The sequence below is a fragment of the Microtus oregoni genome, unplaced genomic scaffold (assembly GCF_018167655.1).
Source record: "Microtus oregoni isolate MIOR12 unplaced genomic scaffold, Mior012 000031F_ref0000149, whole genome shotgun sequence".
Classification (NCBI taxonomy): Eukaryota; Metazoa; Chordata; class Mammalia; order Rodentia; family Cricetidae; genus Microtus; species Microtus oregoni.
Genome location: NW_024543090.1, coordinates 11,229,103 through 11,248,771, shown reverse-complemented (window position 1 = coordinate 11,248,771; position 19,669 = coordinate 11,229,103).

The window sequence follows — 19,669 nt, the reverse complement described above, 5'->3', positions numbered from 1 at the left end:
CACCCTGAATTAGCTGAGTACATTTGATTTTGACATACAAAACAGGGTTTTAATACCGGCATTTAATGTTTCAGGCACAAGCAACAGCTAAACCATATTCGGAATTCTTAAGAGAGAATGACACAACTTCAACAACAAATGTGATGGAAACCAAAATTAGAAGCCTTAAATCTATGCTCTCTAAACTGAAAGTTAGCAGAGCATTAAGTGTATTGGAACTGGAACGATATAAGTACCTCTATCAAGAAGAACTAAGTGTTAGAAAATCATTTCAGTATTACCTAAACAAGTAAGGCACATACATATATGTAGAAAACCAGTAAGTTCAGCAATTTGTTTAAAGTGTAATTGTATTTGTGAAATTTTATAAGATGAATATTAATTGCCTGATATAATTTTGGGAAATAATATTATTACAGAAAGTAAATTTTAAAGTGGTAACTCTGTTACAGATTATGATGCTTTCTGCTTTTTTTACACATGATAATTTGATATACTTAGTCAAATCAAATATATTTTCACCTATGTATTTTTGAAACAATCTAATTAAGAAATATTTACATAAAACTTTTTGTCAGCATTCTTATAAAAATAAAAATGGAATGTTGAACTACCTTTAGGATAGTGTATCTTAAAGCTAAGGGTAAAAGAACCACCTCCTCTGCCTCCCCAGGCATAGTCTGGCAATTGCTAAACAATTTTCTTTGCTGTGAATTTGACCTTACCACTAGAGGGAGCAAGAAGACAAAATATTTTTTTGAGTTTCTATGTTCTCCATAAATGCATAGTGTGATACAGGAAAAGATTAATATGAGGAGAAAAGCCTAGATTAAAAACAATGGTTTAAAATTGTTCGATGTGAAGATTTTGGAGGATATATAGACAATTTCCACCTGTGCTGCCTTGGTAATGTAACTATGTCTTATGCTTGTTTGAGCTTGTTTTATTAACAGTTCCACTATCACATTCTCCCACGGTTTGTTACTGTATTACTCCCCATTGCAAAATATTTCATTATACTCAGATAAGACATGAGGTGCCCATAAGGGGAAGGCAAATATTTTCACATGTCTTCAGAAGATGATATTTGTAAAATCCACTAACTGGTCTACAAATGTCTGACCTCATTCATGGAAGGCATGAAGATTGTCACTTGCAGTGATGACACACAGACCATTCTACTCATCCTGGCTTTGTGTGGCAGTGAGTGGAATCAGTGTAAGTTACAAGAGCTTGGGTAAACGTTTACTCATAGGAACAGGGAGAACCGACGCGGAGCTAAAGTAAACACAAAAGAAGATTCTTTCCTGTTGTGCAACAATTAGTTATCTTTATGTCCCCATGGAGAAAAGATAAGCGGCCCAGTGTTTTCAACAATTCTCTGTAGATAATTACAGTGTCTAAAAGTGTAGGGGGCAAACAAAAGCCATATCTTGTCAAGAGGACAGAAATTCCACAGTAATGAAATCCACATATTCCTAGATGTTTCATTTAGCTTATCAAGAATAACATCATAATACTATAACAAAATTTCATGTAATAAATCTCTCTAATCAAGAAAGTGAACATCCAAGATCATATGTATCATATTTTACTCTTTATATAGTCTACAACATAGTCCAAAACATCATGAAGAACATTATAAACATATCCAGTCTTGATTGAAGAAGTCTTATTGGTCAAGCTGCACATCACTGATAGCTGTACCTAACCCTTCTCCATTAAAAATATAATTTTATTTGGATACCTCTACAATTGCCTTTGGAGAAATTGTGTGCCCACAAATGCATACAGTTGGAAAACTCACAGACACCTTTACTATTAATGTGCCATTCCATGGAAATTTCATTTAGTCTCATGGCAGTATTGTTAAAATGAAAGTAACTTACTAGACCTTCATGAGGAATTGACAGCTGTAGACTTTACCCTTTCCAATCTTTGCAGGAGTAACAAGAATTTGGAGATGAGCAGGACAAAACTTCACATGGAAACGCAGCACAGCAGATCTGCAGTAAATGCACAAAACTCAAGGCCTTTCACCGAGAGCTCTTCTGCTTGCTATTTTGATAGCATCCCAGGACCCAGAATAAGTCTTCTTCCAAGAGAAAACATGTCAGCATCTTCTTCAAACTCTCAGCTATCAACCAGTGACCTAGAACCCTGCCTAGGAATGGTTGGTTATACTTTCAGTTTTACAGTTCTGGTAGAGTTCTTGTTTTCAACTTCGTTAACTACTAGGCTTTGTAGTTTACAATTCCTAGGTTAAGATTAGAGTGAATCATGACAAAAAGTAGAGGGGTTAGAGAGAGGCCTCCACTGGGAAACTGTGCTATTGCGCCATTACATGGGCAAGAGTTCAGATCCCCAGCATCCACCTGAAAGCTTGGCATAGTGACTGTCACTGTAGTGATGGGAGTGGGTGAGAAGAGGGGAATCCCATAGTTCTCAGTCAGGCTAGTCTAGAATAAACTGTGAGCTCTAGGTTCAGGGTGGACCCTTTTTCAAAAACACAAACTGGAAAATAGAGAGAAAGATACTGGAAGTAAGTTTTACCCTACATAATGTGTCCCCATTCCTGGCACATTATTAGTACACCCCATCAAACACACATGATGGAGGAAGGTCATTGGCTAATAAAGAAACTGCCTTGGCCCATTTGATAGGCCAGCCTTTAGGTGGGTGGAGTAAACAGAACAGAATGCTGGGAGGAAGAGGAAGTGAGCTCAGACTCCATAGCTCTCCTCCCTAGGGCAGATGCAATGAAGCAAGCCGCCAGGTCAGACATGCTGAATCTTTCCCGATAAGACTGGTGCTACACAGATTACTAAATATGGGTTAGGCACGATAAGTCATCACCTTGTTGTGCTACACACATTAATAGAAATGGGCCAAGCAGTGTTTAAATGAATACAGTTTGTGTGTTGTTATGGGGCATAAGCTAGCCAGGCGGCCAGTAAAAGTATGGAAAAATACCCTGAGCAAATGGAACCAGGAAACAACCAGGCATCATTATCTATCCCAATATCTGACAAAGGAGACTTGTGAGACATGCACACACACACACACACACACACACACACACACACACCCTATATTCTATAGGCTATTTCTTAATGGACCTAGGCTAATTTTACTATTACTAAAATAGTATCACTAACATAATATGAATAGGCAAAAGATGAATGAAAAGGTCTTGTCTGATTGATGCTGAATAGGACTGTGAATGTGAATATACTTTGAATTTTTTAAAGTGGTTATTATAATATCATTCATTAATTTGGGGAGTTTGATGATCCTTTGTCTTCTGAACAGCCCATCATTACAAATGATTGATGGAGACCAGCTTGGACAAAATTACCACTTACCAGGGTAGAGGCATGCAGGTTAGAAGAGAAGTAAAGGGCATGTAGATGCAAGGAAAATTAATACACAGAAACATAGGATGGTACCAGGAGGGCATTCCAGTGAATACTAAAATCCCAATGTTTAATTTTCCATACATTTTTTACCCTAAAACAACTGGGGAAAGAAGACAAAAGACTGCTTTAACATTATACAAATAACAACTCAAGCAATTACTTGCTTCAATACCTAGAGACATCTAGTCATGAACATTCAGTTGTTCAGTCAATGAACCCACCCCAGACCAGGTATCCTGAAGGCAAGCACTCCCAAGATCAAACCTCCTATTTTGAAAGAAGGAGCAGAATTCTGCTTGAATATCCTGTGTGGGTCGTCTTAATGTCAGAAGAGCACTCCTAGGTCAGGGTGTGTAGCCACGCTTGCGGTCAACACCTTTTTACTATTATTGTTACTATTATTAAAAAAATCCACCTCCTCCCCTCCTCCCAACTCCCTTCCCCTCCCCTCAAAACCTCTCCCCCTCCCTCTCTCTTTAGTACAAAAAGTAGTCCGGGTTCCCTGCCCTGTGAGAAGTCCAAGGTCTACCCCCCTCTATCCAGGTCTAGGAAGGTGAGCATCCAAACAGACTAGGCTCCCACAAAGCCAGTACATGCAGTAGGATCAAAACCCAGTGCCAATGTCCTCGGCTTCTCATTCAGCCCTCATTGTCCACCACATTCAGAGAGTCTGCTTTGATCACATGCTCCATTAGTCCCAGTCCAGCTGGCCTTGGTGACCTCCCATTAGATCAGTCCCACCGTCTCAGTGGGTAGATGCATCGCTCGCAGTCCTGACTTCCTTCGCATGTTCTCCCTCCTTCTGCTCCTCATTTGGACCTTGGGAGCTCAGTCCAGGGCTCCATGTGGGTCTCTGTCTCTATCTCCATCCATTGCCAGATGAAGGTTCTATGGTTATAAGCAAGATATTCATCAGTATGGCTATCAGATAGGGCCATTTCAGGCTCCCTCTCCTCAGCTGCCCAAGGAACAAACTGGGGACATCTCCATGGACACCTGGGAACCCCCCTAGAGTCAAGTCTCTTGCCAACCCTAAAATGGCTCCCTTAATTAAGATATATACTTCCCTGCACCCATATCCAACCCTCCTCCATCCCAACTGTCCCATTCCCCCAAGTTCTCCCCATCCTCCCCTTCTCACTTTTCTCTCCCCATCTCCCCTTACCCCCACCCCACCCCCTCCCCCACCCCCAAGCTCCCAAATTTTGCCTGGCAATCTTGTCTACTCCAATATCCAGGAGGATAACTATATGTATTTCTTTGGGTTCACCTTCTTATTTAGCTTCTCTAGGATCATGAATTATAGGCTCAATGTTCTTTATGGCTAGAATCCACTTATCAGTGAGTACATACCATATTCATCTTATTGGGTCTGGGATACCTCACTCAGAATAGTGCTTTCTATTTCCATCCATTTGCATGCAAAATTCAAGATGTCATTTTTTTTTCCACCGAGTAGTACTCTAATGTGTATATATTCCACACTTTCTTCATCCATTCTTCCATTGAAGGGCATCTAGGTTGTTTCCAGGTTCTGGCTATTACAAATAATGCTGCTATGAATATAGTTGAACAAATGCTTTTGTAGTATGAAACGGCATCTCTTGGGTATATTCCCAAGAGTGGTATTGCTGGATCCTGGGGTAGGTTGATCCCGAATTTCCTGAGAAACCACCATACTGATTTCCAAAGTGGTTGCACAAGTTTGCATTCCCATCAGCAATGTGAACAGGTTGAAACTCTCTGACCGTCAGGCAAGGTGGAAATAGGCTCACATTTTTGCTACCCACAAATTATAAAAGAACAGATACATGAGTTGACTATGAGCCCATCTGTCTCCATATTCCATTTTCTTTCCTCTTTCCTATATTTACCATAGCACTGGGATGAAGATGCAGGCCATATGAGGGCAATTCAGAAAGTCAGATTTAGTACTTTATGAATCCATGTATCAACTTCTCCTTAGAATACCAACTATAATCCAAGACCTAGACTTTACCTGCCTTTATCATCAGATGTGTTAGAGGAAACTTCACTTGCATTTGTCTTTGAACCACAATCTTTACATATGTAAGATAAGGCTACTCAATGAAAAGAATTAGTATACTGGAAATGAATAATATGTTTTAGACCCTACATTTATTTTACTTAACATCTATTTAAAGGACATTTTTGAGGAGACTGCCTCTGACTGCTCTGGTATAGTGGGGTGTCCATGAACACCTAGATGTACACATGCCTCTTCCTCTTGAATTCTATAATTAAGTGTGTAACATCACTTCAAGCTTGAGGGTATTTTGATAAAAATCTCTATATATGGAGCTTTCTATTTCATATTCCTTTCAAACAATATCCCTTCTCTTGTTCCTTGTGGATTGTTCTAGTACTTATTATTTTTTTCTATAATAATTTTGCTAATATTATTCTCTTTCCTGCTTTCCAATTGTTTCCTACTAAACATTATTTCTGTTGACTAAATATTTGGTGTTTTGAAGTAAAAAGCAAAACCACAAAGAATTTTCGCATTTTATAGATTCTTAAAAATTAGTCAAAATGTTATTCACTCCATGAACTTATATTTAATATCCTGAGTAAAATGGTTCTTTTGATGTAAAATGTTAAAATCAAGACATTTAACAGGCTTCTGTGAACATAGTAGGCACACACAAATTTTTTCTAACATTTCTTAATATTGGACAGATTTCTGTGGGTGTTTCAATAAGAGATTGAAGGATTTCTTCTATGTATTGCAATAAGAAATGGATCAGGACATATTTAGAAAATGAAACCAATGGTACGAGTTAAAAGTGAATTAATTAAAAAATGGAAGATTTAAAAGAACAAGATTGGGTAGGGTAAAGAAGTTTTTTGGAAGGAAACTTTTAATTGGTATTTTTGAGGAGCTGTGTACACAGTATATAAAATAAGGACTCAAGATATTGAAACTTAAGTGTAAATGGATATTAAATTTAAGTGTTCGAATGATTCTAACAAATATTTTGTTTTTTATCTTTGTAGGAACTGACAACCAACCATATTTCTATTGACAAGTAATAAACAATTTGAAACAATTGGAGGAGTTTCTATAGCAGATAAGAAAATGGATTACTGTTTAACAAGCTCTCTCCTGTGCGCACGTGCGTGTGTGTGTGTGTGTGTGTGTGTGTGTGTGCATGTGTCTGTGTGTCTGTCTCTCCCCACCTATCTCTAATTGTATTTATGACATCTGTATATCAGTTGACAAAGGATATGTCATAGATCCCTTCCATTGAAGGGCATCTAGGTTGTTTCCAGGTTCTGGCTATCACAAACAATGCTGCTATGAACATCGTAGAGCATATACTTTTGTTGTATGATAAGGCCTCCCTTGGGTATATTCCCAAGAGTGGTATTGCTGGGTCCAGGGGTAAGTTGATCCCGAATTTCCTGAGAAACCGCCATACTGCTTTCCAAAGTGGTTGCACAAGTTTGCATTCCCACCAGCAATGGATGAGTGTACACCTTTCTCCACAACCTCTCTAACAAAGGCTATCATTGTTGTTTTATATTTTAGCCATTCTGACAGGTGTAAGATGGAACACCGGGCGGCGGAAGGTGGCCTGAACACGGGCGAGGGGGGGGGGGGAGGGGGGACACCGGGCAGCGGAAGCCCAGCGCAGCCGACTGGGACAGGCTGGAACCGGCTGGGACCGGAGCGGCAGCAGAGGACACAGGCTGCTGGCGCGCAGGAACCATCCCAGCAGCAGAAGCAGGCAGCAGGGACCAAGCCACGCGCAACACTGAGAACAGATCGCCCCACTACAATTAAACCAAAGAGGTAGGCCTTCGGTTGGGGAGGTCCCTGGCAAAAGAGGAGCCGGGTCCTATTCCTGAAGACCCTTCTGAGGGGTGAGAGGGATCTTGGCCCCCGGCAGGAACCAAAAAACAGAGCAAGGGCATTTTGTAAGAGGAGCCTCTGGCCAGCAGGGAAACCTGAACCAGTTTTAACAGACCCCTTAGATAGCATCTATAGGAGGAGATGGGCAGGCGCCAAGGAAAGAATTCACCCAATAATCTGAAAAACAACATGAAAAAAAAATTCTTAATAGCAATATTGTCCTTTTCAGTGAATATTTAATTGCTATTGAAATGTTAGGATTGCTGATATCAAATGCAAATATATTTTATATTCTACTTTATAATAATCCTATTGTATCTAAAATCTATTTTATATTCTACTTTATATTTCAGTATTGAGAGATTATTACCCATCATATATTAGATGTGGCTTATAGAAATTTTTATATAAATAAATGAATAAGAATGTATAATAGAAAGCAAGAATTGTAGGCATGCCAATATACTGAGAATAAAAAAAAATTAAGGATTTTTTTTTTCCAAAACTGTATATGTTCAATATAGCATACTCAATTATAAATAAAATGCTTTATTAAATATTCCATGGTGGTGTTTCCAAGCTCCTTGAAATCAGTAGTCTATCATTGGAAAACAATAAGTAAATAAGTAAATAAATAAATCCCACATTTTACTGAGTTGAAATTTTATACTCATAATCTCCTGATCTATATAACATCCTAACATCTCGGATAATCATTTCAAAAGCTATCGCAACAATTCAGTTCTATCCTAATACTTCGTGAGTTTTCAGTTACTGTAGAAATAGACTGAATTCCTGGGAATTACATAAGCAGTAGAGGAGAGGGTGCCTGAAATGGCCTTGCACTGTAGTCAGACTGATGATTATCTTAATATCACCATAGAACTTTAGTCCAACACTCAGGACCGCGAGGGGTACACCCACACACTGAGACAATGGGGATGTTTTATCGGGAATTCACCAAGGCCAGCTGGCCTGGGTCTGAAAAAGCCTGAGATAAAACCGGACTTGCTGAACATAGCGGACAATGAGGACTACTGAGAACTCAAGAACAATGGCAATGGGTTTTTGATCCTATGGCACATACTGGCTTTGGGGGGAGCCTAGGCAGTTTGGATGCTCACCTTACTAAACCTGGATGGAGGTGGGCAGTCCTTGGACTTCCCACAGGTCAGGGAACCCTGATTGCTCTTTGAACTGATGAGGGAGAGGGACTTGATCGGGGGGAGGGGGAGGGAAATGGGAAGCGGTGGCGGGGAGGAGGCAGAAATCCTTAATAAATAAATAAATTAAAAAAAAACAAAAAAACAAAAAAAAAACAGATAGAAATAGAGGTGGAGACCCACATTGGACTACTGGATTGAGCTCCAAGGTTCATTTGAAGAGTGAAAGGAGTGAGAGTATGAGCAAGGAGGTCAAGACCATGAGGGGTTCATCCACTGAGACAGTTTTCCTGAGCTAATGAGTGTATCCGCGTAAATGAATGTAGACAGATTGTAATAATATATACAGCTTTAATGGGGAAATAGACTTACAGAACGACAGGTTCCCGCGGAGAACAGGAAAGCAGAAGGGGCAGCTGGGAGCATGCCTACAATCTTTATAAGTAAAAAAAACCTCGGGGGACCCCGCCCCCTGCTAGCAAGGTGATTGGCTGGGTCTCTCCTACAAATGGGAGTTCACCAACTCCAACTAGATTGTGAGTGAATGAGCCTGGGATCAAACTAGTCCCCCTGAATGTGGTAGAAAGTTGGGGCAGACTGGGAGGCCACTAACAGTGGTACTGGGATTTGTCTCTGCTGCATGTACTGGCTTTTGGGGATTCTATTCTCTTTGGATGTATACCTTGTTCAACCTAGATGTAGGATGGAGGGTCTTGGACTTGCCACAGGAAGGGTGCCTTGCACTATCTAAGGATTGGAGGGGGGTGAAGTGGGAGAATGTGTGGAGGGAGTAGGAGGAGGAGAGGAAGTGGGAATTTGGATTGGTATTTTTTAAGTAATAAAATAAAATAATAATAAAAAAATAGACTGAATTTCTTCTATTCCTTTGTGTGTTTTTTTAATTGATTTTATTGAGTTATACTTTTTTCTCTACTCCCCTCCTTGCTTCTCCCCTCTCCTTCAATCCTCTCCCATGGTCCTCATGCTCCAAATTTACTCAGGAGATCTTGTTTTTTACTACTTTCCAAGTAGGTTAGATCCATGTATGTCTCTCTTAGGGTTTTCTTTGTTGTCTAGGATTTTTGTTGTCTTAGGGATTTCTTTGTTTCTGAGATTGTGATTTGTGGACTTGTTTTCTTTGCTTTACATTTAAAAAACACTTATGAGTGAGTACATAGGATAATTGTCTTTCTGGGTCTGGGTTACCGCACTCAATATGATGTTTTCTAGCTCTATCCATTTGCCTACAAATTTCAAGATGTCACTAATTTTTCTGCTGTGTAGTACTCCATTGTGTAAATGTATCACATTTTTCTTATCCATTCTTCAATCTAGGGGCATTTAGGTTGTTTCCAGGTTTTAGCTGTGACAAACAATGCTGCTATGAACCTAATTGAGAACATGTCCTTGTGATATGATTGAGCATTCTTTGAATATATACCCAAAAATGGGAAGCAGGGTCTTGAGGAAGGGTTTTTCCTAATTTTCTGAGAAATTGCCATACTGATATCCAAAGGGGCTGTACCAGCTAACATTCCCACCAGCAATGCAGGAGTGTTCCCTTTACCCCACAACCTCTCCAGCACACGTTATCAGTGTTTTTGATCTTGGCCATTTTTACAGGTGTAAGATGGAACTCAGAGTTGTTTTTAAATGGTCTGAGAAATGTACTCCCTTAAAATTCAAAGGTTTTACATTTTTTACTTAAATTTTTAAGTATGTATCTAGTAAAATATAGACTATTTAGATTATAATACATGTACTATCTAATTTCAAAACCCTTCCAGACTACCACTGAAGTGAAAGAGTCTGAAGGAGAAATGACAGCACCTCAAGGAAACATGTTGTTTAAGGGAATAAAACACAAAACAAGCAAGAATATGTACTTGATGGAAACATCACATTCGGAAGGAAAGTGTCAGGATAGTCGACGAAAAAATATTAGATATAAAGAACCTGGATTTACAGGTATTAGTACATAAGGCAGCAAGAATTTAATAATGAATATGCTTAGTGACTTGATTTAATTTAGTATTTTGTTATGAAAAATGCAGTAGTGTTTAGAAGGGATTTCTTTATTGCTTATTCTAGTTTTGTTTCTGAGTGTTATTTGTTTTAGAAAAATCTTTGAAATTTTTTTTCTGCAATAAACCTCATGCATTCTAATTTTTGTCCAAGGTATATTTGAAGTAATTAAAAGTATTTTAGAAATTATAAGTATTGGCTTAAACTTAGTGTTTATGCTTAAGTGAAAATTTTATTGGGGATTTTAAAACACAACTTTCAGTATCACCATTTTAGATATTTCCTATCAATGCTTATAGATAGTATATATTTCTAACAATTATCATGTTAAGTAGTTTATCTTAACAATATTATGGATTTATCAGAAGAAATGAATTTTAGGTATCACCAGAGGAAGAGAAAAATGTTGTGCTGACAGGCTTTGGTATATAAAAAAGTAAATTTCTCATTTAATGTTTCCTTTTTAAGAATGTATCACAGACTCAATGAAATAACACTTCATGGTACACAGATAACCAAATGATCATAATTAATATTTGATTTTACCATTCACAAAATCTCACAAAACTCAATTATTTGTACATACAAACAAACATATGCATAAATCAATTTTTGTTATGGATTTGTGGCATAACAGTTTCAGATTAGTGAATGAATATAACAGTAGCAATATAGCAGATGAATAAGGAGAAATTAACCACCCCTGAATATGATTCTTATTAAAAGGTTCCCACAGAATTGACATCAGATGTTTCAAACTATAGTCCTATGCTATATATGTGTGTATATATATATATATATGAATGATACATATATATTGCATATATATGTAAGTGATTTAGTAACTGGTTCCAGAAGATATAATGTAGGTAGGTATCTGATATGCTTGAACCTAAAAATTCTACCATGTGTTACCCATACACACTTCACTTCGAACTTTCTGGCCCCCTCCTATGACTTCCTTTGGTTTTCAATCAAGTTCATTTCTAATTCCACGTAATACATACTTACATGATTACTTGTACTTACATTTAATCTTAAATCCCCAAATTAGAGTAAATGTGACTGCTATCTTTCAGAGGCTGGTTTCATTCACCTACTTTAAGTCTCCAGAGAAATCCTCACTCTTATTTGCCTAGTATTGGTATAATGCTATTTAAACATAAATTCATAGAATTGGTTTTGCTTTGTAATTACAATCACTTTCCATCGCAGGAAATTGAGAAATACTATGTTAATTTAAATATTACATATAATAAAGACACTTATTTCATGTGTCCCTCTTTGAAAATAAAATATACAATGACAAAGGCTGAAGATATGACTCCACAGTTAAGAGTATATTCTACTCTTTAAGTGGAACAAAGTTCATTTTCCAGCACAATGCTGTGTGACTCAAAACTCTTTGTAACTCTTTCTTCAGGAGACCTGACATTCTCTTTTGGCCTCTTCAAGTGTCTGCACAAACATATACATACCCCTCCCCCCAAAAAAACAGACATGCCAGCATACACGTAATTTCAATTGTTTAAATATCTTTAAATATTTACTATCAGTGGATGTTTCTTGGATATCAAATACTATATAGCAAAACTTGTATATTTATTGGATTTTTGCATTAATATTTCATATTCTTAATTATATGAATAATGTAACAAAGGCTTAGGAACACTGAGGTGGGACTGCTTATTCAACTATGTATGCTAGCTTCTCTCCTGTCTATAAGTATATTTTCTCTGGATGTCCATGACCAGAATACAAAGTCAGAGGCCATGAGAGCATAATAGATGTGAAATAATGAACATATTTGATTATCTTCTATCAAAAGAAATGAATATATTTAGAGCCACCTCTTCAGCCTTTGACACAATATTTTTTTTTTTTTTTTGGTTTTTCGAGACAGGGTTTCTCTGTGGTTTTGGAGCCTGTCCTGGAACTAGCTCTTGTAGACCAGGCTGGTCTCGAACTCACAGAGATCCGCCTGCCTCTGCCTCCCGAGTGCTGGGATTAAAGGCGTGCGCCACCACCGCCAAAGAAGGACACATGGAATAAGAAACTTTATTAAATGTGATGTTTAATATAAACTTAGTATTTCTCAGTCTCCTGAATACTTGTCTTCTAGCTGTGTCTAATATTTATTATAAAAATAGTAAACGGATATTTGCTCGAATGGTATTCAGAAGCTATATAAACCTTAATATTGACACTAATTTTCACAAAGTAACCTTGAGCATCTTTAAATGACTCACATTGGACTTTTCTTTATTTGCAGTTTGAGATCCTGAGATTAAATGACAAGATGAGAAAGAAAATATAGGAACTGAGCCGGGCAGTGGTGGCGCTTTTCTTTTTAATCTCAGCACTTGGGAGGCAGAGACAGGTGGATCTCTATGAGTTCAAGGCCAGCATGGTGTAGAAGAGCTAGTTCCAGGAGAGGTTCCAAAGCTACAGAGAAACCCTGTCTCAAAAAAAAAAAACCAAAAAAAAAAAAAAGGAAATGAAAAAGAAAACAAAAGAAAAAATGTAGGAACTGTATTTAAGAAAATGTTAGTCTCCACCCAGGGTTTGGCTATGGGTCTCCGCTGTTCTTCACAGCAGCCACCAGCAGTAGCCTCTTTGATGGCAATTTGGCTAGACACTGATTTTTGAGTAAATAAGGATATCATTAGTAATAATTTCATTGATTTTTTTTTCTTTCATAGGTCTCTGTGCTAGCCAGTGTCTTAGTCCTGGTCATTCATGCAATGCTCAGAACGGGCTCCCTCTCCTGGCATTGGGCCTCAAATTAGACCCATCACTGGTTGGTCACTATTTTGAGAAAAGATATCTATCAGAACATGCTTCTGAGTGCTAACACTATACAGAGCAAGCCAAATAAATTTTTTTCTTCACAAAAAGACAGAGTTCCTTACTTGAAATGACTAGTAAAGATGAAAATACGTTGTATTGATTTCATTTATAGCATGTCAGTAGCTTCTCTTAAAACTGGATTTTATTTTGAAGTTATTTCAATATTGAAAACTATTTATAATCATTTTTCAGCTAAAGGTCATAAAACTTCTCAGTGATGTATGCTAATAAATTTTAAGGCATGAAATCCAAATGAGAAACATTATAATGTTTTACACCTCTTAGTGTACTAGATATGCATTTGTGCATTATTCCAGAATTTACACTTTTTAATTCTTAAATATGACTGGTCGAAAAACATATTAAAAATCCATAAAATGTGTAAAATACAAGAATTTGGATTATACACACGGAAATTATTTTGAAATACAAGCAATTTCTGAAAGAAAAAGATGTAGAAAAATTAACTAAGGATTGTTACAAAAACAGTAAGGGATGTTCAGAGACTGCACTGAACAAAAAGACAGATTCATTGTGCCCACATTTTAATGATTTGTTTTATAAAAGTTCTTGATGATGAACATTAAATATAAAATCTATGAAATTTCAGAACAATGGTAAAAATACATTTGTGAATGGCAGCTCATATTCACATGCAAAGGTTCTTGATATATTTGAGCATTCATTCTGTATTTTCTTTATATAGTCATGTTTCATTATTAAATGTAGATTTTATGTTGTTTTTAAACATGAATTATCAATCTTCTCACATCATTGGATTAAAAATACATAAATATACTAAATATTGAATAGAGGGAAGAAATATTTATGACAGTAGCTTGCATGAGTATCACAAAATTAATATTTTATAAATATTTTCTGTAAGTGTATTTCAAAGCTAATCACATCAGAATGTATAGTACAATTTCCAGAATGGTTCAAATGTTTCAGAGTGTTTCATTTAAACTTATACTTTTGATTCCATAATATATTCAGCAATCTAAATGCCCCACAAGACCATGATTTTCTCCCTTGCTTAGAGACTGTTTTCTATCCTTCAGATAGCATGTTCAACACTGATTTATATATATTTTCTGTCACTATTTTCACTGGAATGATAATATCCTTTCAAAACTTTAACTCTGTATTTTTTAGTTAATATGCTATGCTTTGTTGACACCTATATGATGTCAGCTCTTTTCTAAACAGAAACAGAGGAGAGGATTCTGGAGGGAAAGAAAGATGGAGAAAGGGAATTGGATTAGAAGAGAGAGGAGAAACTGGGTCAGGTTGTAAAATAAATGATTTCATTTAATTATTAAAAATGCAATTCCTTATTTTCTTTAGTCTATTTCTTTAATATCACATATAACCAGAATGCAATAAGACAAATAATAAGCGACCCAAACCTAAAGTCAGAAGTAATCATTCTGTTTCTTATTAAAAGTATAATTAACATTTTAATTCCTACTTACATGTGATTGGTTTCCTAGAATCTACCCAGGAAAAGCTTCAGATGATGGTAATAACTTTAAAGCACTTATTCGAGAGTATTGTCTCCACTGTTAGAACTATGCAATAGTAACTTTTAGTGGCATTTAATTTGGATGTTAATAAGTAAAGTTATCCTGAAGATCAGAAAAGTAAAACAGACACAGTGACCAGGCAGGAGTGACATTCACGTTTAATCCCAGCAACCAAATTACCATCCTTGACTTCAAACTCTATTACAGAGCTATAGTATTGAAAACAGCTTGGTATTGGCATAAAAACAGAGAAGTTGACCAATGGAATCAAATAGAAGACCCGGATTTTAATCCTCAATCCTATGAACACCTGATTTTCGATAAAGGAGCTAAAAGTATACAATGGAATAAAGAAAGCATCTTCAACAAATGGTACTGGCACAACTGGATGTCAACCTGTAGAAGAATGAAAATAGATCCATATCTATCACCGGACACAAAACTCAAGTCCAAATGGATCAAAGACCTCAATATCAATCTGAACACACTGAACCTGATGGAAGAGAAAGTGGGAAATACTCTACAACATATGGGCATAGGAGATCGCTTCCTATGTATAACCCCAGCAGCACAGACATTAAGGGCAACATTGAAAAAATGGAACCTCCTGAAACTGAGAAGCTTCTGTAAAGCAAAGGACACTGTCACTAAGACAAAAAGGCAACCTACTGACTGGGAGAAGATCTTCACCAAGCCCGCAACAGACAAAGGTCTGATCTCCAAAATATATAAAGAACTCAAGAAACTAGACTTTAAAATGCTAATTAACCAAATTAAAAAATGGGGCACTGAACTGAACAGAGAATTCTCAACAGAAAAAGTTCAAATGGCCAAAAGACACTTAAGGTCATGCTCAACCTCCTTGGCCATTAGGGAAATGCAAATTAAAACAACTCTGAGATACCATCTTACACCTGTCAAAATGGCTAAAAACAAAAACACCAATGATAGCCTTTGCTGGATAGGTTGTGGAGTAAGGGGTACACTCATCCATTGTTGGTTGGAATGGAATGCAACCTTGTGCAACCACTTTGGAAAGCAGTGTGGCGGTTTCTCAGAAAATTCGGGATGAACCTACCCCAGGACCCAGCAATACCACTCTTGGGAATATACCCAAGAGATGCCCTATCATATTACAAAAGCATTTGTTCAAATATATTCATAGCAGCATTATTTGTAATAGTCAGAACCTGGAAACAACCTAGATGCCCTTCAATGGAAGAATGGATGAAGAAAGTGTGGAATATATACATATTAGAGTACTACTCAGCGGAAAAAAAAAACAATGACTTCGCGAATTTTGAATGCAAATCGATGGAAATAGAAAACACTATCCTGAGTGAGGTATCCCAGACCCAAAAAGATGAACATGGGATGTACTCACTCATAAGTGGATTCTAGCCATAAACCAAGGACATTGAGCCTATAATTCATGATCCTAGAGAATCTAAATAAGAAGGTGAACCCAAAGAAATACATACAGTTATCCTCCTGGATATTGGAAATAGACAAGATTGCCAAGCAAAAATTGGGAACTTGGGGGTGGGGTAGGTGGGTTTAAAGGGAAATGGGGAGAGAAAAGTGAGAAGGGGAGGATGAGGGGAACTTGGGGGAATGGGATGGTTGGGATGGAGGAAGGGTGAATATGGGAGCAGGGAAGTATATATCATAAATAAGGGAGCCATCTTAGGGTTGGCAAGAGACTTGACCCTAGAGGGGCTCCCAGGTGTCCAGGGTGATGTTCCCAGTTATTTTCTTGGGCAGCTGAAAAGAGGGAACCTGAAATGGCCCTATCTGATAGCCATAGTGATGAATATCTTGCATATCACCATAGAACCTTCATCTGGCAATGGATGGAGAAAGAGACAGAGACCCACATTGGAGCCCCGGACTTAGCTCCCAAGGTCCAAATGAGGAGCAGAAGGAGGGAGAACATGAGCAAGGAAGTCAGTACCGTGAGGGGGGCACCTACACACTGAGACAGTGGGGCTGATCTATTGGGAGCTTACCAAGGCCAGCTGGACTGGGACTGAAAAAGCATGGGTTAAAACTGGACTCTCTGAACATGGTGGACAATGAGGGCTGATGAGAAGCCAAGGACAATGGCACTGGGTTTTGATCCTACTGCATGTACTGACATTGTGGGAGCCTAGCCAATTTGGATGCTCACCTTCCTAGACCTGGATGGAGGAGGAGGACCTTGGACTTCCCACAGGGTAGGGATCCCTGACTGCTCTTTGGACTGGAGAGGGAGGAGGAGAGGATTGGGGGGTGGGGGAGGGAAATGGGAGGCTGGGAGAAGGCGGAAATATTTTCAAACAAAAAACAAAAAACAGGTAGTAGTGGTGTTTGCCCTTAATTCCAGAAGTAGAGAGAATTATAAAATGGGAGGAGACAACTCTCAGTCTCAGTCTCATTCTGAGCTTCCTGGAAGCAGGATCATCATTTTTGGACTGAGGTTAAGGTAAGAGCCTGTGGCTGGCTGCTTTGCTTTTGTGGTCTTCAGGTTGAACCCCAATATTTTTCTCTTAACTTTTATTAATCTTGCTTCAATAACTAAATGTCTTTGTTCATAATTAATTACAGACCAGCACTGAACAATGAAGAAAAAGTCAAGATTCAAATCAGGGCAATTTTGCTATGAAAATTACTTTGAAAAAAAAAATAATTAACAGTACTTCAGATTCAGTCTTCATAACCCTACTTTCTTTTCATTAAAATGAACTTTTGAGCATTGGCCTAAATACCTGAGAGATCACTATTGGCAGGCATGTCTGAGTGTAAAGACATTTACATGGTTAGGAAAGTTTTTAGAAAAGTACAACTGCAATTAGAGACTTCTGCATTCATGTGTCTGAAGACTGAAGTTCTCTGTTCTCAACAGATAAATAAGATATTCACCAGCAGCAAGGCACAGTCACAGATAATCTATTGGAACTCAATCTGATCCTCACTGAAAAAGTAACTCAAGTGTTCTCAATCATTAGTTATTCAAATGTTCGTAATCAGACATAAAATCTAGTCTGTAAACATAAATCATATGATGTTGATATGGTAGACATCATGACCGCATTTTAGAAATATTAATGTACCTTCTAGAGATAACAAGATTCTGTCAATAATACACATATGCATACAGTTGACTAAGTGTTCATTTTAATTTTTATTATATTCTGGTGTCAGTTATTGATGTGAGATTTCCCCTCTGTATGCTGTGAATATGTTTTATTACCATTGGTTGATAAAAAAGCTTCTCTGGGCCTATTGTCACCACATTCGAAGAAGGTGGGAATTCCAAGCAGAGATAGAGAAGAAAAGAAAGTGGAGACAGAGAGACAATGTGTAGTCCCTGCAGGAGACTGAGGCCCCAGAACATTACTGGTAAACCATGAGCCTCATGGTAAAATATAAAAATAATAGGAATGGGTAAATTTAAGATGTAAGAACTAGCTAGAAATATGCTTAAGCTATTGGCCAAGCAATGTTGTAATTAATATAGTTTCTGCGTGCTTATTCTGGGTCTAGGCAGCCAGAAATGAAGGAGCAGCCTCTGCCTACAAGTTTTTGTTTTCAGTTTATTCATTTCTGTTTTAAAAATAGGAATTTTATGGTTCACTTTCAATTCATCCTCATACATGTAAGAATGAATGTAATAAATATTTGAAAAGAAAGATTGATATATTGATAACACTTTATTTGTGATAAATGTATTTCACCTAAGACAAGCATTTTGACACATTTGAAAACTTTATTTTTTTTTTAGCAAGAGTGGAAGCAACACAACTCCTACATCTAAAGCTCAGGGAACATCACAGAACAGGGGACAAAAAAATTGTATTAACCAGAGGCCTAGGAAGTCAGGTGTGAGATTATTCTACTAGCTGTAACATGGGAGCTATAGCTATGTCATTTCAACAACATGGCTGCCTAAACAACACCTGAACAATTACATCACCAGTTGACATTCCAAGATAATGGAGGAAATCTTATGTGGCTACACCCTTATGAGGTGTTGAGGCATGAGAGAGGATGAATTAGTCTTCCTCAAGGATGGATTCCTGATTGATTATCCAATAAGAAGTGGTCCACCCTAGAAACATATACATGCAGGCAATATTGAATGAACTCAGAAGTTTGTGTTATACATAATTGTGCGTGAACATGTGCATGTGTACACATGCATTCTAAAGAAGCAGAGGCTATTAAATTTTGAGAGTGTGAAGTGTGGGGACATGGGAAGTGTAAGAGGGAGGGGAGAGAAAGAGGGAGAAATGCTCAATTATATTTCAATTAAATTTAAATTTCACATTGTAAGACACAACTCTGAAACTAATAGAAGAAATGCATTGCAAGATGCGCACATGGCCAAGGACATTTTAAAATGGATTATTTCTGTTCAGAAAATAGTATCAAGAATTAATATGTAGCATGAAACTTAAAAGTTTCAGTACAATGAAGGAAATTGAAGCAGAAGAACAATGAGTGGTTCTACAGAACAGGAAAGGATGGGCAGCTCTCCTTTCATAATGTGTTTCTATCTAAACTCTTAAAAACATACTAAACATTGAGTTCCACAAGTCACCTAATTGTTAATTTTTCTTTTTGTTTCAAATTAAATGTATGCAGAATCAGTAAGAGGAACATCTCTGTGAGGGTATCTGTGCATGTGGTGTGCATGTCTCTGTGTCATCCATTTTTTTATAATGAGGATTAACTGGGGAGAGGTGACTTGCCCTGATGAGTGGCACCATACTATGTTTTAAAGGACTAGAGTGAGAGAATCAAAGGCGAAAAAGAAGTCAGATGAGT